The 26572-nt window shown below is 42.6% G+C and overlaps 1 protein-coding gene across 2 annotated transcripts in view; it reads right to left on the bottom strand.

Annotated features, from left to right (window-relative positions):
- Positions 1-26572, bottom strand: part of LRRIQ1 (leucine rich repeats and IQ motif containing 1) — a 3765329-nt gene that overhangs the window by 3529417 nt on the left and 209340 nt on the right. The window lies entirely within an intron of this gene.

The following is a 26572-nucleotide window of genomic DNA, read 5'->3' on the forward strand; positions in this document are numbered from 1 at the left end:
CCCCACCACCACCCCATCAGGGAAGCGTTTGCGGTCACTATGGCCCTGCTCTGAGAGGGGGAGAAAGGATGACTCCATAGGTCTTTTTCTGACTTCATCCACCAAAATAAGTCTTGTGTGCATCGATTTGTTATGTGGATCTGAAAGGACATAGGATGAGTCAAAGGGGACCAGACTCAGAGCAATGGATATACACATTAAGGGGAAACCATTGGAACAGGAAAGCACTTGGTCAGGTGTCATATCAATATCAAGATAGTTTGTAGCCTTCCACAGGAAACCAGTATAAACATTCACTTGAATCTAGACAGCAAGGGAAGGAACAAGAGAATGTGGAAACACTGATACAGTCAATGTTGAGGAGTGATAGGCCAGTGAGCTCCCATATGACAGAGCAATGAATGGCACAGGATGAAATTGAAGAGAAGGTGCCACAGGAAGATGCTATAGAACTTTCTATAGATTGCCCGTAAGAAGTGGAAAACAAAAGATGTGTCCTCAGTCTGGAAGAAAATGAACTAAGGGAAGAGTTGCTTGATTTAATGGACATAGATAGATATATTAAAATCAATGAAAGAAATAGACTGCAGAAGGTCAATAAAACCAAAAAAGCCAGAAGTCTGATAAAACAAATGAAGACAGTAATTAGGACTGTTCATAGAGATCCATGCAATATAAGAGAAGTAAACAGGATATGTTACTGTGCAGCTAAATTAATAACTAATAAAGTTCTACCACAAGAGCACAGGGTAGTGAGGCAAAGGAAGGGGAGAAATCAAATACCACCATGGAAGTATCAAACAGAGAAAAATATAAAGCAATTAAGACAAGAAGTGTCACTGTTAGAAGACTATGGAAGAGGGAACTGATCAACAAAAATACTAAGAAAGATAGATGTGATAAAAGCAGTGTGCAGTATTAGTGCATGATGATAGATCCTGGTCTGTTCTATCGCAAATAACAAATTAAAAATTTCAGCACAGGCGGAAAATACACAGATAAATATAAAGGAAAAGTACAAAATAAGTAATTTAGCAATGATCCAAAAAAGTTTTATAGAGAATTGGGAAACAAGGTAAAAGGAACTGAAAGACTGCCAAAAAAAGAAGAAATAGATGCATTTTGGAGAAGTATCCATGAAGATCCTGTGGAACACAATAAAGATACTAAATGGATAAAAGAAGTAAAAAAAAGAATAGGAAGTTTAAAGGTACAGGATATGAAATGGGATGAAAACAACCAGAGGGATTGAAACAAAGTTAAGAAAAGCCTCTAATTGGAAAACTCCAGGCCCAGATGCAGTGCCTAACATTTGCTTAAAAGTATTAACATCTTTGCATGAAGACCTAGCCATGAGCAAGAACTATTTATATACACAACCCGAACAATCACCAGTCTGGCTAACAACAGGTAAAACCATGCTCCTACTTAAGAGTAAACCTGCAAGATACCCCCAAAATTATAGCCCAATAACTTGCCTTCTGACGACGTATAAATTATACACAGGAATTGATGCTGATAGAGTTTATAGTCATTTAGAAGAAAACCCAATTATGGCAGTAGAACAAAAGGGCAGTAAAAGTCGTATGGAACAAAGGATCATTTGTTGTTAAAGTCATAGTGGAGAACTGTAAAAAGGGGAAGAATCTAAGTATGGCATTTATTAACTACAAAAAGCATTTGATAGCATCCCACATTCATGGATAAAAGAGTGCTTAAAAACGTATAAGATATACCCTACACTGATCAACTATGTTACAGTGACCATGAAACAATGGCAGACCACTTTGCAAATAAACCATGATAAAGGACAAATTACTATCCCAAGGATAAAAATTCAAAGGGTGTTATCCCAGGGTGACTCTCTGTCACTGTTGCTATTCTGCCTTGCCGTTAACCCATTAAGCTGTCTACTTAACAGCTTAGGCCATGGCTACAATTTGGCTCCTAGAAAACAACAAAGGATAAAGACTTTTCATCTTCTGTTTGTCAATGATTTAAAACTGTATAGCTCATCAGATGAGTAACTGAAAGCACAGCTGCAGGTTAAAACTTTTTCAGATGGTATTAGAATGTCATTTGGTCTTGATTAATGTGCAAAAGCAACCTTTAAAGCAGGAAAACTGCAGCACCAGGAAAACATCAATTTGGGACAAGAATGTGATATAAAAGAACTTGAGCAAGAGGGAGAGTATAAATAATTGGGAACTGATGAAGGATCAGCAATAAAACATGAACAAATGTGAATAAAATTTAGTAAGGAAGATTTCAGAAGACTTAAATTAATCCTGAAAACAGCACTGACACCGAGGAACAAAATCCAAGCTATAAACCAATTTGCTATTCCTAACCTAACTTACAGTTTTGAAGTGACTGACTGGCTCCAAAACGTGTTGGATAAATTAGATATTAAACAAGAAGGAGGCTTCATGCTCACCAAATGATCTATTAAAATGAGTGCATACCAAGACTATATATTCCCCGTTCCGAAGGAGGGATGGGCCTCCTTGAAGTTGATTACATGTACAGATCTGCAATCGTGGGACTCCAGACATATCTGCTGACCTCATAAGACCCAAATGTAGTGAAAGCTCTGAAATATGAGGAGAATAAATCTAAGATGACTTCTCTGCTTAACCTATCAGAAGCACATCACAGTCAAGCAGGAATGTAAATCAAACCAGAAGTAGATAAAAATCAGGCAACCGAATGTGTCAAAAAACAAAAGAAAGAATATAAGGTGAAGGACGAGATGAACAGGCAAGAAATGTGGAAAACGCATAAATATAGTTGCAAGTACAGAAAACTTCTGGAAGAACCTCTTGTTGATCAGGAATGAACGTAGGAATGGGTAAGGAGAGGTGAATTCAAACAAAGAGATGAAAGGTTAATATTGGCGGCTCATGATACTGGGCTACGTACATGCTGGTTTACAAAGTTCATTGAGCATGTGGGAGAAACAGGCCAATGTAGGTTTTCCTTGTTACTGGTTGTGACACACTAATGGCAGGAGGACTGTATACTGAAAGGCATAATAATGTGGCAAGACAGTTGCACTGGGGATTGTGCAAACATTATGGTATTGAAGTGGCTGAAAAACACTGGAAACATGAGCCACACAGCATCATAGAAAATGATGAAGTTTACATTACATGGAATCATCCGTTACCAACAATTCAAAAGATAGATGCTAGAAAACTGGATATAGTAGTCCAAGAAAAGAAGACAAGAGTAGCATTGATCAGTGAAATCACCACACCCAGTGACTACAGAGTCCTGCGTACAGAGAGACACAAAGTTACGAAATATCAGGATCTGCAAACAGAAACGAGAGCAGTGTGGAAGAAGGATACTCAGATAGTTCCAATAGTAGTAGGAGCAACGGGTCTTATAAAAAGAGTCTACAAGCATATTTAGATACGCTACCAATACATGCAACTCCATACGAACTGCAGAAGGAGTCATTACTGGGCACATTGCAGGTACTGCGAAGAGAACTTCTGGCTGACATCAAAGAGTGAAACAATACTAATTTCATGAACTTTAATCGTACTTTGACTTAGGAATGGGGTTTATTCCCATCAGGGTATTAGAAACCCAAAAGATTTGGAATAGTTAAAAAGGGACAGACCACTATGTTAGTAAAAGCCACTGTAGAAGCCTCAAGTGTAGTCTTGCCAGAGGAACTACTGTAATCAATGCTGCCATAGATCCTAGTAATTGAAGGACTGCAAAATTTATTTATTTAAATTTGTTGACTGGGAGTGTCCGACTGGACGTAGGTCCATTTTCAGTGGAGGCCTGGGGAGAAAAGCTCCACAGTTAAAATAAACAGACAGTATTTACATTGGATACATAGTGATTAACAATTTACATAGCAATTACTTACAACATATTTACAGATGAAGAACATAGTACATCAGTAGACAACTAGAATCTTTATCTGTGAAGTGCATAACAGACATTAACAAATGTTACAAGAAGAAGAAGTTCTTGCTGTATAATAAGTACTGGCTTATGAGCATCTGAGCTTGCTATAATCAAGGTAGTTAGTGGAGTGGAAAGAAAGGTAGTGGCTGGATGGGGTGGATGATATTAGAGTGGGAGTTGCAAGGGCATAGCCAGCATCGTTTTAGTTACGCTTTTAATAAAGTTTTGAAGTGGGTGCATGATGGTATGGAGGTAATTGTGGGTGGGAGTGAGTTCCATAATTTGGCTATGGCACAAGAGAATAGTGCTTCACCAGCAGAGTTATTGGCTTTAGCGATCTGCAAGTGATTTTTGCTGCTGGATCTTAGTGGTCTGGTGGTGCGATAGGGTTGGAGTAGATTCTAGAGGGATGGGACATTTAGTGGATGGTTTACTAGTTTGTGAGCGAGTGAGAGTTGATACCACTGAAGGAGGTGAGGGAGTTCAAGCCAGCCCAGTTCAGCAAGTGAGAGACAGTGGTGACTACGGTAGGATGCCCCTGTGGCGAATTTGGCGATTTTGTTGTAGCAGGTCTCAAGCTTGTTTAGATCACATTGCCTTAGGTTGGTATATATTGGAGAGGCATAAAGTAGGATGGAGATAAGGTGGGAATTTGCTATTGAAATCTTTGCTGCTTTGGTGAGAAATTGCTTATTTCTGTACAACGCTCCTAGTTTTTTGTGGACTTTTTTTATGGTCATGGATATGTGAATGTCAAATTTTAGTTTATTGTCTATTTCCACTCCTAGCAATTTGGTGTGTTCAGTTGGGTATATAGTAGTGTTGTCTTTTGCCGTGATGTTAAAGTGAGAGTTGTTTTGAGTATGTTTGGTGGGTTGGAAGATGAGTAGTTTAGTTTTGTTTGGGTTGAGTATTAATCGGGCATCGGATAACCATGTTTCAACAGAGGAAAAGGCTTCCTGTGTGACTTTTTGCAGTTTTGGTAGGGACTGGGCTGAGCAGATGATGGTCGAGTCATCTGCGTATTGTATGAGTGTGCCATGTTTGGTGGCAGAGGCTAGATTATTGGTGTAAATAGAGAAGAGTAGGGGTCCAAGGATGGATCCTTGGGGAACCCCTATGGAGACAGGTAGTTGGGGAGAGATGTCATTCTGCCATACAACGGATTGTTGGCGGTCAGACAGGTAACTCTGAAACCAGCTGGTGACCGATTGTGAGAAGGATAGGTTATTGAGGACAGCGATAAGTTGTTTGCGTGGGACCATGTCAAATGCTTTAGATAGGTCTAGGAAAGTAGCGAGATAGCCATTGTTTTTATGCTGAAGGATAGTGTTAGTAAAGGAGAGTAAGGCAGTGGTGGTGCTATGGTTTGGTCGGAAACCATGCTGAGTACTGGAAAGGAGGTTGTTAGTAAGGAGGTAGTCTGAGACCTGAGAGTGTATGCATCTCTCTAGTATTTTAGAGAGTGGAGAGAGAATAGCTATGGGGTGGTAACTGGTTAGTTCTGTGGAGGGTCCGCCTTTGTGGAGGGGAATTATATGTGATACTTTCCACAGTGTGGGAACATAACTTTCTGACAGAGATCGGTTAATCAAGATGGATACTGGGTAGGCCAGAGCATCAGCTGCGATTTGTAGGTATTCACTTGGGAGGTTGTCTGCTGCTAATTTGGTGGGTTTAAGTTTAGTTAAGAGTTTTTTTTATGTTGGAGGTAGGTACAGGAGAAAAAGAGAAGGCAGTGGGGAGATTACTAGTTGAAGGTGTGGGTTAGAGGGGAGGGGGGTTGTGTTGTTTAGCTAGTGATAGTATGGTTTGGGTGAAGTGTGTGTTGAATGAGGTAGCAATATTTTCTGAGGAGTGAGGGATGTTTGGAGGAGGGGTACTGACTTTACCTGGGTGGAGGATGGAGTTTATGGAGGACCAGAATTGTTTGGGGCTGTGTTGTGAGGAGTCTAGGGCAGACTGGTAGTACTGGGATTTGTCCTGTTTTATTAGCTTTTTGACTTTATTGCGTAGTTCTAGGAATTTCTGATTTTAGATTTGGATTTGGAGATTTTAAGATTTTAAGATTTGGAGAAATTAAAAAAGGACAGACCACTGTGTTAGTAAAAGCCACTGTAGAAGACTCAAGTGTAGTCTTGCCAGAGGAACTACTGCAATCGATGCTGCCACAGATCCTAGTAGTTGAAGGACTGCCCGAGCTGAAACTTTGTCCTGAGAGAGTATCACCCGGAGTTGAGACCTCAGTCTTTCTAACCTGTGAAGTGGGAGAGAGAATAAGCAAGACTGAGTATTGAAAGTTGCCCCTACGAATTCCAGATTTTGAGAAGGAGTCAACTTGCATTTCACTTCATTGACTGAGATCCCTAAGGATTTTGCTAGCTTTAGGGTGTAATGTAAGGCTGTGACCAGTAGACACTTGGTGGGGGTGGTAAGGAGCCAATCATCTAAATACAGAATCACCCGGAATCCTTGCAGTCTCAGGTGAACATTTACCACTGCCATGCATTTGGTGAACACTCTGGAGGCCGTAGAGAGACCAAAGGGCAGTGCTCAGAACTGGTAGTGATTGGCTCCCAGCCAGAAGCGGAGGAATCTTCGGGAGTGTTTGCCCATTTTTATGTGGTAATACGCATCCTGAAGATCTATCTAGCACATCCAATCATCTCTCTCTAGAAATGGCAGGATAGACTGAACCGTGAGCACCCGGAATTTTGTTTGACAAATTTGTTTAGGATGCTGAGGTCCAAGACTGGCCTCCAGTCTCCTGTCTTTTTTAGCACTGAAAAGTACCTTGAGTAAAATTCAGATCCTATGTGGTCTGGTGGTACTGTTTGGGTGACTCTTTTTTTAGGAGCAGCGTTTGTATTTCTTGAGCTGCTGCTTCCCTTTCAAAGGGTGTAACATTGGGAATATGCCTTAGTGGCCACGGATAAAGATTGAAAGGTATGTGATAACCTCCGGTAAATATTGTCTGCACCCAATAATCTGTGGTTATGGTTTCCCAGGCAAGGTGGTGCAGAGAAAATCACCCCCGACTGCTTCGAGAGGTAAGCAATCGGGCCACTCTTCAGGGGCGCTGATAGGGCTGTCCAGAGACAGAATCTCTGGATCCCTGATTACTCAGACACCCCCTGCCTCTGTAGAGGCATCTTCCAGATGAGTTTCCTCCTCTACCCAGGGGGTAAACTCACCACATGTGTCACGGAAAGGACCCTGGGATTTCTTGTACCACATCTTTCCACTCCTCTGACTCCTAGAGTATGATCGTTGTGGGGTGGAAAAATGCATGCCCACAGCAGACAGGGTCTTACCATCCTTTTCACGCCTGCCTAAAGTGTCTTTTAGCTTTGGGCCAAAAAGAGAAGAGGCCTCCAAGGGAGCATTGAGAAAGGAAGACTTAAACGGGTCCACAAAATCACATAGGCACATCCAGGCATGACGTCTCATGACAACGCCTGCACCTGCTGCTCTAGGCACCCCTTCGGTAGGATGAGAAATCAACCGCATAGACAAGTTAGATATACACTCCAGAGTGACAAGCTGTGAGGCAACTTTGTCGTGTACTTCATCAGAAACTGCTCCTGCTAAGGATCCCAAGAGTTCGGAGATTAGGTCTCTCTGGAGCCGGGTAAAATGTGGCAAGTAAATCAAGGACTGAATGGCAAAGGTCAATGAATAATACACCTGCTTCCCTAACCTATTGCCTGAGACTCTCTGTTTAGGGATGGACAGTAGGGCTCTCCCCGGTGAGCTCTTTCTTAGTGGCCACCGCCACCACCATAGCATCTACTGGTAAGCCTTTGGACCAGTCTGGGATGTTCTGGAGACAGAATTTTGTCTGGTCTACAGGGGATAGGTTCAACGGTGTCAGGATTCCTCCAAGTGCACTGCACGATGAGCTGAACTAGGTCATTTGCAGGTGGGGTCACCCAGGAAGTAGAGGGTCGGGCATGGAAAGCCTGCAAGAATACAGACTTCAGAGGAAGGGTTGATGGGCTTCCCAGTCTCCCTGCTACTTTAAAATTTCCAGTACGTCTCCAAAGGAGACATCTTCAGGGGATGACCGTGGGGACCCTTTCCCTTCATCGTAGTCTGTATCTTTGGTAAGGAATTCCTCAGGGGAATCCATGCGCCTCCTCTTGCATGATCTCTTACATGGCACCTCCTCAGCGGGGACATCTGAGGAGGACTGTGAAGAGTGGGTACCTTGAGGTTTCCGTGTTCGATGTCCCACAGTAGTAGATTGTGTCAGCTGCAGTTCAGAAGACAGCTATATCTGGGTCTCTGGTGCTGAAGGAACCAGCTATGAGCCTGCAGAGGCAAGTGCCCTTTCCATCACCTGGAAAGTGGGCCCACTCAAAGAGGGGTGGGAGCCCAGACCTGAAAAAGACAACTTCGGGTCCAGGGTCACACCCCGCTCTGATGAGCCCACCCCCAGGGAAGGAGGCACAAGAGGATTTAGTGCTGCCAAGACAACAGTAACCATACTAGATGGCGCCATAGAAAAAATAGGCACTGTACTAGGGGTCACGGTGCCGACAGACCAGCCACAATCCCGAGGATGGCTCGGCTCCGAGTGAGTTGATGGTCATAGGGTAGAAAGGTCTACCAATGGAACCGAAGAAACTGATACCGGAATACGCGTTGGTGTCAAGGGCTCTGATACCTGCAAGGAGTCAAAGGAGGAATATATGTGAGTCTGTGGAGAAAATTCCTCACCTCCGGGTGGGAAGTAGGATTTGGAAGGAGTTGGAATTCCTCGGGCCACCAAGAGCTGATCCACTAATCTCACTACGTCGAATTCCAAAAGGCTCCTGGAGGAGCAGGTTGGCATCCCCCGACAGAGAATCAGGGTGTTCAGAAAAGGACTGCACTGTTGTCCAAAAAAGGGATCTGCCAACAGGGAGTATTGGATCCGAGGTAATATTTCACCTTTCGGCACTGTGGTCAAAGGACCAGTAAGTTGTATAGGAGGAGCGGTAGTGACCTGAGTTGAGAATACTATTTTTGGTGCTGAAAGGAGCATCAGTACTATAGCAAGAAGTTTATACCATAGAAGATGAAGTTTTGGGTGGTTCTGTAGTCATGAGTGGTACCGTAGTAGGTGCTTAAGGCATTGGTGTCGAGGACAGTACTGTAGTTGATGGATGAGGCCCTGGCACCCAGGACGGCACAGCAGAAGGGGTTTCAGACCCTAGTGCCAAGATTGCTGGTGTCAATTTAGGAAGTTTTGCTTTCGGTTCTATATATTTAACAGATTTTGAGTCACTAAAAATGTGGACAGGAAGGTACAGACCAACTTTCTGTGTTCCTTTTTAGGAGGGGTTGAGCCCTCCATCTCAGATATAGCCTCCAAGAAAGGAGTTTTTAGGAGGCCTTTGAGTATCAATTTATTTTTTCTGTCAGTCAAGGTGCGAGCACTAAAGCCCTTACATATATCACATGGGGGTTGAATTTTCAGATGCGGTACCCTGAGACAGTAAACACATGACAAATGGCTATCTGAATTTGGCATTTTCCTGCTGCACTGATCACACTGCTTAAATCTCGTTGTTCCTTTTTTATCAGCCATCATCTATAATAAACCAAATACTTATCCGACAACAATAGTCCGCAATCAGAAAAATAAACACTTATACAGTGAAGAAAAAGGAGTTTTTTTGTGTATTATCAACAATGGTAAGAAAAGAAACACACAAGGGTAAAGAAAGGGGAAAAGAGAGGGGAGGGATACCAGCGATGGTATTGAAAGTTACCTCAGAGGTAAAGGAAGGTCTGTACCAGCAATGGTATGAAGAATACCACAAAACTTGGCAAAGAAACAAGAAAGAAGTACCTCAACAGGTAAGCAAGGAAAGCAAACTCTAAACGGCTACTAAAGAATTGAACTTTTAAAAGGTAAACAAGAAAAAAACTTTAAAGAAGTATACATTTTTAAATGACTTAGCTAGAGAGCTGCCCTGATGCATCTTGATACTATACTCAGCAAACTAGATCTGGGGTGATAGAGAAAGGGGAACTGTGGATAAGCTTAGCTCGAGTGTTTTTTGGCTGGAGCGAGCTTGTTATAAAGGCCGACTCATTCTGAGGATGGAACCGATACCCATCAGTAATGAATGAATGAAGATTAACAACATCAGATCACACTTCAAACAATGAGTAGTGACCTAAGAAATGTAAGAAAGTAAACTACATAAAGCAGATATTATCTCACAATAGAAAACTGCAGCCAAAACATTCCACATGGTTTCATAATTAGTCAGTCTGAACTTTAATATATGAGCTGACAATTCAGAGTTCTAAAAATCAGAGTTGCAAAAACATACATGATTTTTCCCAATCTTATTAATAGCTTTACCATTCTCATCAGAAGAAGGATTAGAATAACAAAACATTTGGCAGCAGCTGGATTAACTAAAACTACAGCTGCTGGGTTAAGACTGAGATTAGTGTATAAAAACTTGAAAGACTGAGGAATGTTCTACATTCTACCTGCTTTCTTATGGGCAGACAGTTGACTGCCAGGGAAACCAAAGGCTGCCATAAACAAATCTTCCAAAGCTGACAGCCACTGGGGGATGGATGACGGTTCTTGAAAATTATAGTTGCAGCAAATTATAGTATTTTCTAAGGGACTTGAGAAACCTCAGTGTTCCCCCACTAAAAACAATGGCCCATCCTGGAAATAGTCTCATTGAAAGAGAATCCCTTACAGGGAGATTCAGATACCACAATCTCCTCAGAATCTGAATCGGAGACCTGAGCAGAAAAGACTGTATTTGTCCCTTCATACTCCCATACAGATTCCACTTCTTTAAACTCTTCAAGGAAGGAAGAATTCCTTTTTCTTTTACTAGAAACCACCTTGCAAGAAAAGTCAGTAGCCTGTGCAAGACCCTTACCTAAGCCAAGTAAATTACTCTTGTCCAGAGAAACTGACACAGGAGAAGCCAATGTTTATTTTCTCTTTTTGACAGGAAAATCAGGGCAAACAGAACCAGTACTGCCAGCAACAGGTTCTTCATAGGATGGGCACAACATTCTTTTTAAGCAGGGGCATATTCCCTGGCCTTTCTTCTATGACAGACAGTGGTTCTTCCCTTGCCCACTGAAGGGACCCCTAACAACCATAGAGGATGTGGCTAATCCCTGGTCCATGGTGGCTGTATGGACAATGCCAAAGGGAACCGAAGAAAAGAAGAGTGGTCTGAGGAGCCAACTTTCGCCACAACAGATTCACCCACTAGTGTCTGTGGCAAATTACCAGCTTGCTGTGATGGCAAAGTCTGCTTAATTAACTTTTTATTTTTGTGACTTTAAGAAAAGTCTGACCAAGGTACCAGTCGTTTGTTCCATGATCAAGCTGAAAATGGTGCATGTTTCCCCAGGAAGTTTAGCAGCTATAGTAAGTAAAACAAGAAAGTAGCAAAAAAAAACAACAAACAAAACACAGTAAAAAGCAGTTATACATATCCCTGTCCCTAAAAAAGTAAAATAAACAGTTTCTCCACAGAAATAGTAGTGTAAAACAGCTTTTAACAATTTTTTATCACAAAAGTAAAAAGGTGCAATCCTTTTTTAAAGTACTTAAAAGTCAAGAGGCAATTCAAGGAAAATGTTTTACCCTAGCTTAAAATTACTTGTTTTTCAAAAATAAAACGTAGTTTAAACAACCGTGAAAGTAATGTGGAAGGTTTTTTCTTATCTCCCCAGCAATGGAACAGCATTAGTTAACCATCAACCTCTCAAGGGACTCTTCTCAGCGCTAGGAAGTTTCTGAAGGGCTTGGTGCTCAAACCTGTGTTTTTAGTCACCTCAGCTTGAGCTGACTCATGATTTGGATGTGTGGAAAGTATTTAAGCTGGTCTGCTCTTTTATCCTATGCAGGATATAACCTACACAACTTTGGCTACTGCAGCACTGATCAATATAAAGTACATCTAATTTTAAGGTCATTTAAAGAAGTGCATGCCTGAATATGATTATGGTAGAATATGTATGGGGAAATTACCTAATCCTTTGGCAACAGAAAGAGTTAAGAAAGATACAAGAGATCTTCAAGCTGAACAATAAACAAACAAATAAAACATATAAATATGCTCCTTAACACCTATATGTAGAAGCATCAATGTAAATTACATTGATTTCTGAGCACTGGAACTAATTTTCACTGAAGGAGATAAAAATCAAAACTACATCAATTGCAAAAGGAGAACAAATGTTCTCCTTTTTTGATCTGTCAACTAGAAAAAAAATCAGAAACTTAACATTACCTTCAGACATAATTTGTCTGAATACTGGTACTGTTAGGGGAATGAGTTTTTGGTAAGGTAATGTGTAGGGTTGGAGTTAGGGGCAGCAGAAGATTTAGGGTTAGCACACATGAGCACCACTGACTCACACACTTCACATACAGCACACCCCCCCCACCCCCCCACCCCCACACACACACACACACATATACAGGACAAAGTTATTACCTAACCTAGTCCTTTAACTCTAGCCTACATACACTTGCATACATTCAAATCCCTTACCAAACATGAAGACATACATAAAACCAAATCTAGCTGCTTCCCTAGACCTCATAACTCAGAAACTCTCACTTTCTTCTACCCCAATATAGAAACTTTTATTATAACCAAAAGTTTCAGCATTAGCACAAAATTTACCTTCACTCAAGCACAGCACACACAAAACAGGAACACTTGATATTCTTACCTTTGACATTTCTGGCACTTGAAAACTGCAGTAATTGCTGCACTTGGAGTGAAGAGAGGAAGCAAAGAGATCACAGCATGGCTGGCCACATTGACACAAAATCATTTCTGCCACCACAGGGTTGAAAGACCTAAGGCAGTAAGAAGGGCCTGCTCAGTTTGTCTGCTGGTACAATGGACTTCCCCGGGATATGGATTGCCAAAAGAAAGTGGCTGGAAGAGATCACCCACTGCCAAACCCTCGCAGCCTATCAACATAGTATGTAGGATATGGCTCCTCCCCTGCTTGTTGATGTACTAGACTACTGATACACTGTCCACCTGGATGGCAATTATCCCTGGAGGGACAGCATCTTGAAACACCTGAAATGCTAATAGGACTGCTCTCATTTCCAGGACACTGATTTTAAGATTTACCTCAAAATGGGACCAAGTGCCTTGGACCATCCTTCTCAAGTAATCCCCCACCAGCACCCCATCTGGGAGGCATCTGTAGTCATTGTAGCTGTGAGTGGTGGAAGAATAAAAGGGTGGCCCTGAGAAACTTCTGTGGTGTTCAACCAGGTAATGCATTCCCTGCAAATCCTTGTAATCTAAATTGGTGTGGACAGGGGCTGTTGTCTTATCAACCACTGCACTAAAACTGTCCATTGTAGTACCCTCATATAATATCTTGCAAAGGGCACTAGAGTTATGGAAGCTGCCATAGATGCCAGGAGTTGTAATATCAATCTTGCTGATGGGGAAGGAAGGAAAGGATGTGAGATGCTTGACTCCGTAAAGAGTTTATCCTTATCAGCAGTAAGCTTGCTGTTTGTATTACTGTATTCAGATGAGCACCAATAAACTCCAGGACTTCAGTGAAGGAGAGCTGTGACTTGTCATAGTTCACTGCGATGTGCAGATAAAGCCATAGTTGGAGCAAGCAGTCCCTGGCTTAAATCAGTAGAGGCCTACTGGGAGCAGCGATAAGCCAGTCATTGAGGTATGGAATCACTCAGAATCCCAGCAGTCTCAGGTGAGCTGCAACCACTGCCATGCATTTGGTGTACAGCCAAGGGGCTGTGGTGAGGCCAAAGGGTTGGGCTCTGAATAGGTAATGACTAGCTTCCATCCAAAAGGAAAGAACTCTCCTGGATCTCCCGTCTATTTTGATGAGATACTATGCATCCTGGAGCTCTATCAAGCACATCCAATTGTCCTTGCGTAATGGCGGTAGACTGAATCATGACTATTCAGAACTTGGAGCTTCTGACACACTGGTTTAAATTGCTGAGAGTCAAGACTGGCCTCCGGTCCCCATTTTTCTTTGGCACCAAAAATTACCTTGAGTAAGTTCCATATCCTTGTTGGTCTGAGGCACCAGTTGGATGACTCTTTTGGCCAGCAGTTTTTCTACTTCTGTAGCTGCTGCTGCTTTCCTCTAACTACGTGGAATGTCAGGAAGTTCTGTAGATTAATTGGGGGGCTGAAGGGAAAAGGGTATGTAATAACCTCTGGAAATAATCCTCTACACCCAAGTGTCTTTGGTGATGGTTGTCCACGTTTCTGGGTTCAGGGGTAAGCAACCCTCGACTGCCTCCAGATTGCAGCAGTTGGGCAAACCTTTAGGAGTGCTGGTAGGGCTTCTCAGAGAAGGGACCTCTGAAACCCTGGTTTCACAGGCCTCTTCTGCCATGAGGGTATTGTCTGCCACTGGAGTATCCCCCTCTGCTGTAGGGGGACTTGTCTCCATAGGAGTTCTAGGAACAGCCTTGCGACTTACAGACCCACATTTTCCTACCACCTCTCTGGTTTCAGGAAAAAGTCCTTTGAGGTGTAGAAAAAAATATCCCTGTGGCAGATAACATCTTCCCATTTTGCTTACTTCTAGATGGTGTTTCTTTAACCTTGGGGCCGAATAAGGTAGATATGTCAAAAGGAACATTAATGAATGATAACTCAAGAGGCTCCACAAAATTACAGAGGTGCATCTAGGAGTGCCATCTCATAGCAATTCCTGAACCCACAGCTCTCAAAGCACCTTCTGAGGTGTGGGAAATGAGCTTCATAGAAAAGTTCAATAATGATTGTAGGATGGCCAGTTGTGAAGAAACAGTCTTCTTGTCCTATACTGACATGAACATTGGAAAACCTCTTGATCAAGTCCCTCTGAAATCTTGTGACATGTTCAAAATAGTTCAGTGACCTGACAGCAAAGGCTGCTGATGCATAAATGCATTTCCTAAACCTGTCCAATGCCCTGGAATCTCTACTGGGGAGATAGATAGTAGAACTTTGTTCAGAAAGTTCTTTCTTGGTGGCAGCTACTACCATCATAGCATCTACTGTGGGACCCTTGTGCCAGTGGGCCCAATCCTTTGGTGCCACAAGGTATTTGTCAGGTCTTTTGGGGATTGGCTCTATGACATCAGAATCCTTCCGAGCCCAGTGGTAGATGAGGTCCACCATCTTGTCCATGGGGGGGGGGGGGACTAACCAGGACGCAGCTGAGCTGGCTCAGAAATCCTCAAGAAACAGACTCATCATCCTGTCCACATCTGCTACGGTTGGGCGTCTAAAAGACTTGAGAGATAATGAGGTACAAGATAGCCGGGAAGTCCTTCTAGGGGTCTCCGCTAGGAATGGTGAATTTATCTGAGAGGGTATCAGATCCAGAGTGAAAAAGAAGGAGCAATGATTCGGTGATTTTGATTTTGATCTTGTTGGATCTGAACAGCCAGTTGGATCCAATGGTTTGGAGACCTTTTCAGGTGCAGCCAACCTTAAAACAATGGAGTGAGAACAATCAGGGAATCATTTCCTAGCCTCTTTACCCATTGTTGATGAATTCCTCTTAGTCTTCTCGGAAGGCTTTTTGAAAAGAGGGAAGCTTGAGAAGAAGATGAAGATAAACCCTTAAGTACTAGCTTGCTGAGGCTTTCAACCAAAGCCTGATGACTGACACCCCCCAATATTACAGCTGATATCCAGATATATCAAGCTAAGACAATAAACACTCTCCTGGTGGGCATCAGAATTAGGGATCTTATGCTCACAGAAGGTGCATTTTTTGAAGCTGGTCAGCTTGTCAGACAAGAACAGAAAATCTGAAAAAGAAGAGACAGAAAGGGGGAAAAGATGATTATCAACAATGGTATCAAAGCAGCGAAGAATTACTAGGAATGGTAAAGAAGAAGTGCCTACAATAGGTAACTCTAGAAAAAGGGAAAAACACTGCCAAGGCATGAGGCCTACAAGTTAGGAAGACAGGACAGAATTAAAACACTTAGCTAAGGAAAAGGGAGGCAGGAACAAGAATAGGTTAGAAGGCTAATAAAGTATTTGACAAAAAACACTTACCCTTTTCACTAACACCCGAGCTATGGTAGACCACGTCCATTCACTGAAGCAGCAAACAAGATCTGAGGCAGTTCTAGGTAAACTGGAGGATTATGGGTAAGAGGAGGAGCTTGAGCCAAGTCTTTAGAAGTGGCCAAAGTCAGATCAGAGACCCATTGGTTGAGGAACAGATGAAAAAGACATCAGATCTGTATTATTCATCAGATGAAGAGAGTTCAAAGTATAACTCCAAATAGTTAAAACTTTCCCAGATGATATAAGAATGACGTTTGGTCTTGATAAATGTGCAAAAGCAACATTTAAATAAGAAAAGCTGCAGCATCAAGAAAGACCTGAGGCAGTAAAATGGACAGGAAAGTAACTTGAGCAGGAGCGAGTGCATTAATATTCTGGAATAAATGAAGGATCAACAACAAAACATGAGCAAGTAAGAATAAAGCTCAGTAATACTAAAACAAACACCAGAAACTGCTTTGATATCTAGGAATAAAGTCGAAGCAATAAATCCATTTGCTCTTCAAAGTCAAAGTAAATTTTATTGTCATTTAGCCTACACAAGTGCAGTCTAAACAAAATTACGCACATCTGGCCCGAATTGAGAAGACATATTCATACATACAATAACACATACAACGGACATGTATTCATCATTTCGCATTAGACAGATTATTCTACCCACATATTACCACAGTTTACCTTATGTATAATTTTCAACAGTTGAATGATTTCTTATTGCACAAGTTCCTATTGCACCGTGTAATTCTCACATTGAATAAGAGGATATAGTTAGTATAAGAATTCCTGTTCTAACTTACAGTTTTGTGTGACTGACTGGCCCAAAAATGTATTGGATTGACTGAAGATGAAAACAAGAAAAATGCTGTATGTTTATCAAATGATATATAAAAATAAGTGTAAACCAAAAATTATATATTCCTAACTCTGAAGGGAAGTTAGGGCCTCCTTGAAATGGACTACATGTAAAGATATGCAATTGTTGGACTGCATCCATATTTGCTGACCTAATCAGATTCAAATACAGGGAAAGTTTTAAAACATAAGGAGAAGAAGTCTAAGATGACATCTTTGCTTAGTTTAGCAGAAGCATTTCTGTATCAAGAGGGAATGGCGATCAAGCCAGAAGTAGGCAAAAATTAGATAACAATTAAATGCGCCAAAAACAAAATGAAGAATATAAGGAAAATACTCGGACAAGAAGGAAAAAATGTAAAATCCATAAATATATCAGCAAGCACAAAGATACTTGGAACAATGTCATGTTGACCAAATTATGATGCAGGAATGGTTAGTACAGGTGAAATGAAGCCAAAAAATAAAAAGGCTAATAATGGGGCCCCAGGATAGTGAACTATGTACGTATTGGTTTACAAAGTCCATTAAAAAGTTAGAAGAAACTGACAAATACAGGTTCTGGAAAAAAGAACTGGAAATAATTGCACATCCTTTTGCTGTGTGTCATACACTCATAGCAGAGGGCCTGTATACTGAAAGGCACAATAATGTACAAAGACTATTGCATTGAAGAAAAACTCCAATATAGAAGTAGCTGAGAAGCATTGGGAACATGTACACAAAGAATTATAGAGAATGATGAAGTTTATATGACATGGGATCACACAATACCAATAGTTCAAAAAAATAGATGCAAGAAAACCAGCTATAGTAGTCCATGAAAAATTACAAAACTAGCATTAATCACTGAAAACGGTTACCCCCAGTGATTACAATGATTTACATACAGAGGCAAAGTCATAAAATACAAGGATTTACAAGCAGAAACAACAGCAATGTGGTGGACAAGAGCAATGAGGTAGAAAAATATACCCAGACAGATCCAACACTAGTAGGGGCAACAAGTCAAATAAAAATAATTGACGATACATGTAACAATGTATGAATTACAGAAGGAGGCAATTCTGGACACATTGTAGGTGCTGAGAAGAACGCTCTTGACTAACATCAAAGACTGAACCAATTATAATTACATGAACTCTAATTGTTCCTTGAGTTAGGAACGGGGTCCATTTCCCTCATAGTATTCGAAATCCAAAGCACTTGGAGAAATTAAACCGAGGGTCTATCCAGTTCTACCCCGACATTCACCACTGTACTGTGGGATTCTCTGGCGATGGTACTGCTGTTAAGTGAAGCCAGTAACTCCTCTGTTTCTGTACAGGATGGCTCAGTAGATAGCCTACCACGTCACCTTCTTTTTTGACGGTGTCAGCATGGATCATATCAGTCACCTTGTGGCAGACCATATTTTAATTAAGATCCTAACCACCCACAGCATTAACATAAGTAACAAAATCCTAGGAGACATGGTCACGGCAGGGCCGGTCAATAGAATTCACTGGAAAGCGCCATCTACCATGGAGATGGAGGGCCTCTAGTACCACCTCATTTTTTGCCTCTGTAAACTTGGGCTTGCTAGTTGATGGGTCTGTCTGTACCTGTTTCTTAGGCATTGCTCTGTTGGTATGGAAAACACTGGCATTAACAGCTGTGGTCTTAACCGGGTCTTCAAATCCTATCATTCATACTCTACCAATAGGCCATCTGTTACACTTTAGTACAACCTGAAACTAACACATGTGAATCTACAAAAAAGAAGTTATGTCTTACCATAACGTTCCATCTGTGTTGTTCACCTTCTTTCATTCATCACTGATGGGTTTGATTCTGAGGCCTCGGAACAGAGAAACCCTTTTTACCAAACTCGTGTCAGCCAAAAAACTCTCGAGCTAAGTCTCTACCCAGAATGCCCTTCTACCTGTTACCTCAGATCGAGTTTGCTAGAGAAAGAGAAGTAAAGCAGAGGCCACTTCTGCACAAATACCCTGGGATACCACTTAGACCCAAAGCATCCCCCAGAAGCCTTTGGAGGGGGAAGGAGGGTGGGAAGTGATGAATGAAAGAAGATGAACAACAGAGATGGAACGTTATGGTAAGACATAACTTATTTATCTGATGTTGTTCATCTTCTTTCTATTCATCACTGATGGGACAGAATTCCAAGCTACCTTGAGGTCCACGGGTGGCCCTTATGGAAGAACATAAAAAACTTCTCCAAAGACAACTTCATGCTACTCAAGTCAGAAGTGACAAACTTCATGACACCCATGCAGACAGGAACTAAAAGTCTGACTGCTGAATCCTACACAAAGGCACTGTACGAGCACATCTACTTGTGCATGAATCATGCCATACCAAATAGAACCAAAACACTCTCCTCCAAAAAAAAAGGAAGCCAATCTGGTGGTCTCCTGCTATAAACAAACTTTACAACAAAAGGAAGAAACTGTTGCAAAAAAGAGGAAAATCCCAGGATGCAAAAAACTCCCTTACCAGCCTCAGTAAGAAGCTGAGATCCATCATAAAATCCTACAAAGCTAGCTACGAAAATAAAATTGTCAAAGATTCCAAAGACAACCACAAGGCATTCTATAGCTATGTCAAGGATCTAAATGGCAATGCTCATATCTGCTCTGAGCTACAACAGAATGGCATTAAATATACTGATTCCAAAGATATTGCCAATATCTTGGCAGATCGATTCATTGCCAACTTCACCCCCTCTCACCCCCTAAAGGGCCCATCTCAATACTGAAAGATTGCCAAATTCCGATAATAATGGCCACACAGGTAAATAATGCACTCTCCAAAGCTAAGAATACAGCATCCATGGGACCAGACAACATCTCAGGCTGTGTACTACATGAACTACAAAATTAACTGGCACCTCACCTAAGTGTCATGTTTAATCATAGCCTCACCTCTGGCTTTGTGCCCACTGAGTGGCACACAGCTACAGTTATCCCACTCCACAAGGGGGGATCCACCTTGGATCCTGGGAACTACCGTCCCATCAGTCTGATGAGCCTGATCTGCAAGGCCATGGAATGTATTATCATGGAACTTACAAAGATATTGGCAACCTTCAAACACTGGACCCCACCCAGTTTGGGTTCATGAAGGGCCGATCTTGTCTCCTGAACCTGACTGACTTCTTCGAATCAGTCTCTAGAGCTGTGGACGAGGGTAAGGTGTCCACACAGCCTATCTGGACCTCACCAAGGCCATCAACACCATCTCCCACTCTGGAATCATAGATAAACTTACTAAGCTGGGCAATAATCCCTACTTCACTCAATGGGTTGCCAACTGGCTTACTGACAGAACCCAGACTGTAAAAGTAGCAGACTCCAAATCCAGCTCCAGACAAGTGACAAGTGGAGTACCTCAGGGATCAGTCCTGGGACTGCTCCTGTTTGGCATCTACTTCTCTGAAGTACAGGCCAACATTAAGGGATTCTGGATAACAAAGTTTGCAGATGACTGCAAACTGGGAGCCATTATTGAATCCCCAAATTATGTGGATATTTTACAAAAGGGCCTTACAGAAACAGATGCTTGGTGCCAGTGCCATGGGCTCAAGCTCAATGCCAAGAAATATACAGTGATCCCCTTTGGGAAAAAAACATGAACCCATGAATTAACACATAGGTGGCAGTACACTAAACACCGGAAGTGTGATAACAGACTTAGGGACACAGGTGGACAGTGGTCTCACCTTCAATAACCACATCGCCACAACAATCAGGAAATACTTTTATGTGGCACACTTCATCACTAAGGGCTATTCATCCGTCATTAGACCCATTATGGAATACAATGCCCTGTTTGGTATGTACCTCTCAAGACATCTGCAACAACTGGAAAAGCCGCAGAAGCACCTCACTAAAAGAATCACAAGCCTAAAGCAGATGCCGTATGCTGACCGTCTAAAAAAAACTCCAGCTATACACTGTCGCATATCATCTACTCAGAGGCGATCTCTGCTTAACATACAAGGCCATGTCAAACCCAGATCTGTTGGACATGCTACACTTAAAGAAATCCCAATCCCTCACAGCCACATGCTCCAGGGATCTAAACCTTGTCAACACAATGAACAAAACTTGCTGGAGGGATAGGTTACTGACCCAGAGACTCCCCAGACTTTGGAATAGACTGCCCATACATGTCAAGCAGAGTGCCTATTTGGCCATCTTCAAAAGGAACCTTGACGACTGGATGGGAGACAGGAAATTCACCCCGGGGATCACATCAGTCGCCCTGTTAGACAGGGGTCCAGGGAAGTAAATATTGTGTGAAGAAATAGCCAGGGAATTGTTATGGTTAGGCTTGCATAGGCCCTAGGGCCGATAGCCTAGTACCAACCTATTAACCTACGAGTACCACTGACCCAAAGGCAGCTCTCCCTCTGGAGACCAAGTCCAATTTGTAATGATTGATAAAGGTATGAGGCTTAGCCCAAGTAGCTGCTGTGCAGTTGTCATCCATGGAAGCCCTGGAATGGAAAGCTACAGATGTTGCCATAGATCTAGTGGAGGGAGCTTTAACTTTTGGCATAGGTTCATTACTGAGGGAATAGATGAAATGTATGTAGTCCCTTAGCCATTTTGACAATGTAAACTTGGAAACAGCCTCTTCCATTCTGGGCCCAGAAAAGTAGATGAAAAGCTGTTCAGATTTACGGATAGGTTTGGTCTTGTCTAGGTAAAATCTCTGTTGTCTATGTATGTCTAAGGAGTGAAGGCAGTACTCTCCTCTATTGGCAAAATTTGGAAAGAGCACTAGTAGATCAATGGTCTGGTTTATGGAGAATTCAAAAACAACTTTGGGAAGGAAGGATGGATTTGTCCGAAGTGATACTCTGTCTTTATGAAAGACCAGACAGGGCCTCTTGATACACAATGCCTGCAGCTCCGAGACCCTTCTGGAAGATGTGATGGCTACCAAGAACAAGGATTTCCAAGACAAAAACTTTAGGTCACACTTCGCAGCAGGTTCAAAAAAGGTTTTTGAGTCAAAGACTGAAGGTCTAAAGTGAGGTTCCATGGGCTGTCTGACAGGAGGCCTGATATGAGAGGTCCCCTTGAGGAAGGCCTTGGATAGGCGTAAAGAGATAAGAGGGGTGCCATCTGTACCATTGTGGAAATTAGAAATTGCCACTGGATGTACTCATACGGTAGAGGCAGAGGCTCCATTATCAAAAAACTTAGCCAAGTATTGAAGCACCACAGTTACTGGAGCCGACTACGGGGCTAGCATGTTATTCTTGGACCAGATGGAGAACCTTTTCCATTTATCCCTATATAGTCTTCTGGTGGATAGTTTATGAGAGGCCAGAATGATGTCTCGAACAGGCAAGGAGAGATTAGCTTGCCTGGCGACTAATGGAAGTGGAGAAACCAAGCTGTCAGCTTGAGACTGGACAGATTTGGGTGACTCAATCCTTGGGGGTGAGTAATCAGATCTGGTAGAGGGTCCAGAATCCACGGCAGGTATACTAGGTGAGGCCAAAGGAAAGGGAACCAAACTTGTTGAGGCCAGAACGGAGCTATGAGGATCACCTTGCATCTCAATCGAAGAGCTTTCTTTAGAAATTGTGGAATCAGGGGGAATGGGAGGATAAGTGTAAAGAAGTCCCGTGGGCCAGTCATGGATTAGAGCGTCCATCATTGACTCCTCCTTCCAGGGGAAGTAGGGCAAAATAGCTGCTGCACTTGTTGTTCGATGGGGAGGTGAAAAGATCGCAGTAAGGCTGGCCAAAGTGGCTGAAGATTTCTGTCGCGAACTCAGGGTTGAGAGACCACTCATGAGGCATGAGGATGCATCTGCTCAGTTTGTCCGCAATCACTTTGGAGCTCCCCGGGATATGCATTGCTATCAGTAAGTGGTTGGAAGCTATCGCCCACTGCCAAATGCTCATGGCTTCTCAACAAAGGGGGTAGGACTTGGTTCCTCCTTGCTTGCTGATATATCAGACCACTGACATATTGTCTAACTGAATTGCAATTGTCCTGGAAGGGTGAGCCGAATGACAGGCCTGCAGTGCTAACAGCACAGCTCTCAGTTCCAGAACACTGATATGCAGGTGGGCCTCTGAAGAGGACCATGTGCCTTGGACTGCCTTTCCTTGGAAATAGCCCCCCCACCTGATCAGGGAAGCATTCGTGGTCACAATGGCTCTGGGCTGAAGGGATTGAAATGGGCGACTCCAAAATTTCCACGTCTGGCCTCATCCACAAAAGGAGGTCTTTTTTACAGGAGTTGGTTATTTGAATCTGGTAACAGAGGGGTGATAGTTTGGAAAAGTACAGTTGTGTACACTTACCATAAATATAGATGTTCGAGTGTATTTACTGTTGCAGTCATTACATTTGGGTAATCCTGCTGGCAGGTTGCCCTCAGTCGGTCTGAATTCCAAAGTCCTGGGTCCTGCGTCGGCTGCTGTCGATCCTTCCCTGACGTCAGGTCGTCAGGGGTATAAAAGATGCGGCAGATGCCATTTTCTTTAGTTTTTCTTGCCCCAGATGACAGGTGCCCCCTGAAAGGGTAGCCAAAGTTTATATATATATATATATATATATATATATATATATAAATACATGCATCAATATAAACTTTACCTTCATCTACAAGCAAATACACCACATAGGTTGTATAAATCAGAGAAGGAAAGATAGGTTCCATCAGAAGAAAAAGGGTGATGGTGGGTGGGTAACCTGGACTGCAACAGTGAATACACTCAAACATCTACATTTATGGTAAGTGTACACAACTGTACTATGTTTTTCGTGTTTCACTGTTGCAGTCATTACATTTGGGTAAAGTCCCAAAGCTATGGATGGGAGGCTGGAGCTAAACAGCGTTAGGAGCAGCTATGAGGCCCTGCAGAACTGCAGTGGCAAAGCCTGCCCTGGATTTAGAGTAGAGTGGTAGATGATAGTGCTTTGTAAAGGTGTGCACTGAACTCCCAAGTAGCAGCCTCTAAAATGTCCTTGGTTGGTACTCCCCTGAGAAAGGTGGCTGCAGCTCTGGTGGAATGTGGCCTAATGCCCTTGGGCACTGGCTTGCCATGGTGTAAGTAGCAGAAACGAATACAGTGCCCTTTCCACTTTGAAATTGTCTGCTTTTTGAGATAGCCTTTCCTTGTGATCCTGCAGCATATGCCACTAGTAATTGCTCTATCTTTCTGAAAACTTTAGTTCTGTCCAAGTAGAATCTAAGCTGTCTGTGTACGTCCAAAGAATGCAGAATTATCTCCCCCTTGTTCTGTGGATTTGGATAAAAAGTTGGCAGATGAATAGTTTGGTTAAGAGCCACACTGGACACCACCTTAGGCATAAATGTGGGGTTTGTCCTCATAGAGACCCTGTCTGGATAGAAAATGATAAAAGGTTCCACAGCCATGAGTGCCTGTAGCTCTGAAACTCATCTTGCAGAAGTTATTGCTAGAAGCAGAGTTGTTTTCCAAGATAAAAACTTTATATCAGCAGTAGCAGCTGGCTCAAAAGGAGGCAGGGTGAGTTTTTCCAAGACATAGTTGAGGACCCATGCAGGCATTGCTAATCTCCTTGGAGGCCTTAAATTTTTGCCTCCTCTGAGGTATTGCTTTAATAAGGGATGAGAAAAGATTGGTGGGTAGCAGCTGGCTCAAAAGGAGGCAGGGGAGTTTTTCTAAGACATAGTTGAGGACCCATGCAGACATTGGTGATCTCCTTGGAGGCCTTAAATTTTTGCCTCCTCTGAGGTATTGCTTTAATAAGGGATGAGAAAAGATTGGTGGCTCTGTATTGCAATGAGCCAAAATGGCAAAGGCATGAATTTTAATAGATGAAAAAGATAGGCCTTTGTCCAGCATCTCAGTTAAGTATTGCAAAATCTGAGGAATATTTGGCACAGCTGTTCAGTCCCTTGTGCCTGGTTCCAAGCACAGAATCTCTTCCATTTTCCAGCATAAGATTTTCTAGTACTAGGCCTTCTGGCTTCCAAAATTACATCCATCACAGCTTTACTGAGAGGCGTGTTTTGTATGACTACATTATCTGCCATGCTGCCAGGTTTAAATTCCCGAGTTGACTGTGCAGGATCTGATTGTTTTGCTGGGACAGTAGATGAGGTATTTAAAGGTAAGGTCCTTAGTATTGGATACCAGTACTGGCGGGGCCAGTCTGGGGCAATTAGTATCATCTTTGGCTTCTCCTGTCTGACCTTTAGGAGTACCTTGGGTAGGAGAGGCAGTTGGGGAAAGGCATATATAGATAGGTTTTTCCAGCTGAAAGATAGGGCGTCCACTTTCCATGCTTGTCTGTGATAAATCCTTGTGCAGAATCTTTTTAGTTGGTAGTTGTGAGGGGAGGCAAATAGATCTATGTCCCGGCATCCCCATTTCCTTGTTATCATGCTGAAGACTTGTGGATTCAGCTGCCACTCGTGGGAATCCATGAGGTTTTTGCTTAGTTCGTCTACCACAGTATTTTTCCTTCCTGGCAGGAATTGTGCCTGCAGATGTACGTGGTAAGTCAATGCTGTGTCCCACAAAGTCATGGCTAGTCTGCAAAGGGGGTAAGAACGTGTGCCCCCTGCTTGTTTATATACCACATGACCGTGGTGTTGTCTGTCTTTATCAGTAGTTGTCCTGGAAAAAGTAGGTCGTTGAAGGCTGTCAGGGCATTTTGAACAGCTAGCATCTCTTTTTGACTGATATGTAGATGCATTTGATTTGAGGCCTATGTGCCCTGAATGCATCTTCCTGCCATGTGGGCCCCCCGGCATAATCAGATGCATCCGTTGTTAGTGTCTGCCTGGCTGGGGGTAATGTGAATGGCTGTCCCTTGTTTTGGTGACAAGCCTTTGCCCACCATCGAAACTCCTGTTGCAGGCAGGGAATGAGAGTAATCATAGTTTCCAGGCTGTGGCAATGTTGAGTCCAAACACTTTTTAGGTACCATTGTAGTTTCCTCATATGCAGTCTTGCATATGGAATTAGTAGGATGCAGGATGCCATGAAGCCCAAATCCTGAGGAATTTTTCTTGCAGATGACTGGGCCTTTGTTGCCAACATTTTGAAATAGGTATTCAGTTGCCTTTGTTTGTCTGGCGTGAGATAAGCCATCTGGGCAGTTGTATTTAAGCTTGCACCCAAGAATATTATCTCTTGAGAGGGTACTAGTTTTGATTTCTTTTCGTTGACTGTGTACCCTAGACATGTTAGAAGTCTTTTCACAAACGCCAGATGCTGTAGAAGAATGTCCTTGTTCTCTGCTTGAATTAGACAGTCGTCCAAGTAAGGATATATTTGTATTCCTCTTTGTCTGCAAAATGCAATTACTGGTGTCAGGCACTTTGTAAAGATCCTGGGTGCAGTAGATAAGCCAAAGGGCAGTGCAGAGAATTGGTAATGCATTGTGCCAGCCTTGAATCTGAGGTATCTTCTGCATATTTGTCTGATTGGGACATGCAGGTATGCCTCTTTTAGGTCTAAAGTCACAAGCCAAGCGTTCTTGCCCAGCATGGGCAGAAGCTGCTGCAAAGTCAACATCTTGAATTTTGGTATATCCAGGGATGTGTTCAGAATAAATAGGTCCAGTATTGGCCTCCAGGCCTTGTCCTTTCTGGGTACCAAGAACAGTCTTGAGTAAAATCCTTGTCCCTGCTCTTGCTCTGGTACTTGTTGAATGGCCCCCATGTCCATGAGGGATGAG

This window comes from Protopterus annectens, chromosome 11.part0, assembly GCF_019279795.1.
Source record: "Protopterus annectens isolate FY-2018-M chromosome 11.part0, PAN1.0, whole genome shotgun sequence".
NCBI classification, from domain to species: domain Eukaryota; kingdom Metazoa; phylum Chordata; order Ceratodontiformes; family Protopteridae; genus Protopterus; species Protopterus annectens.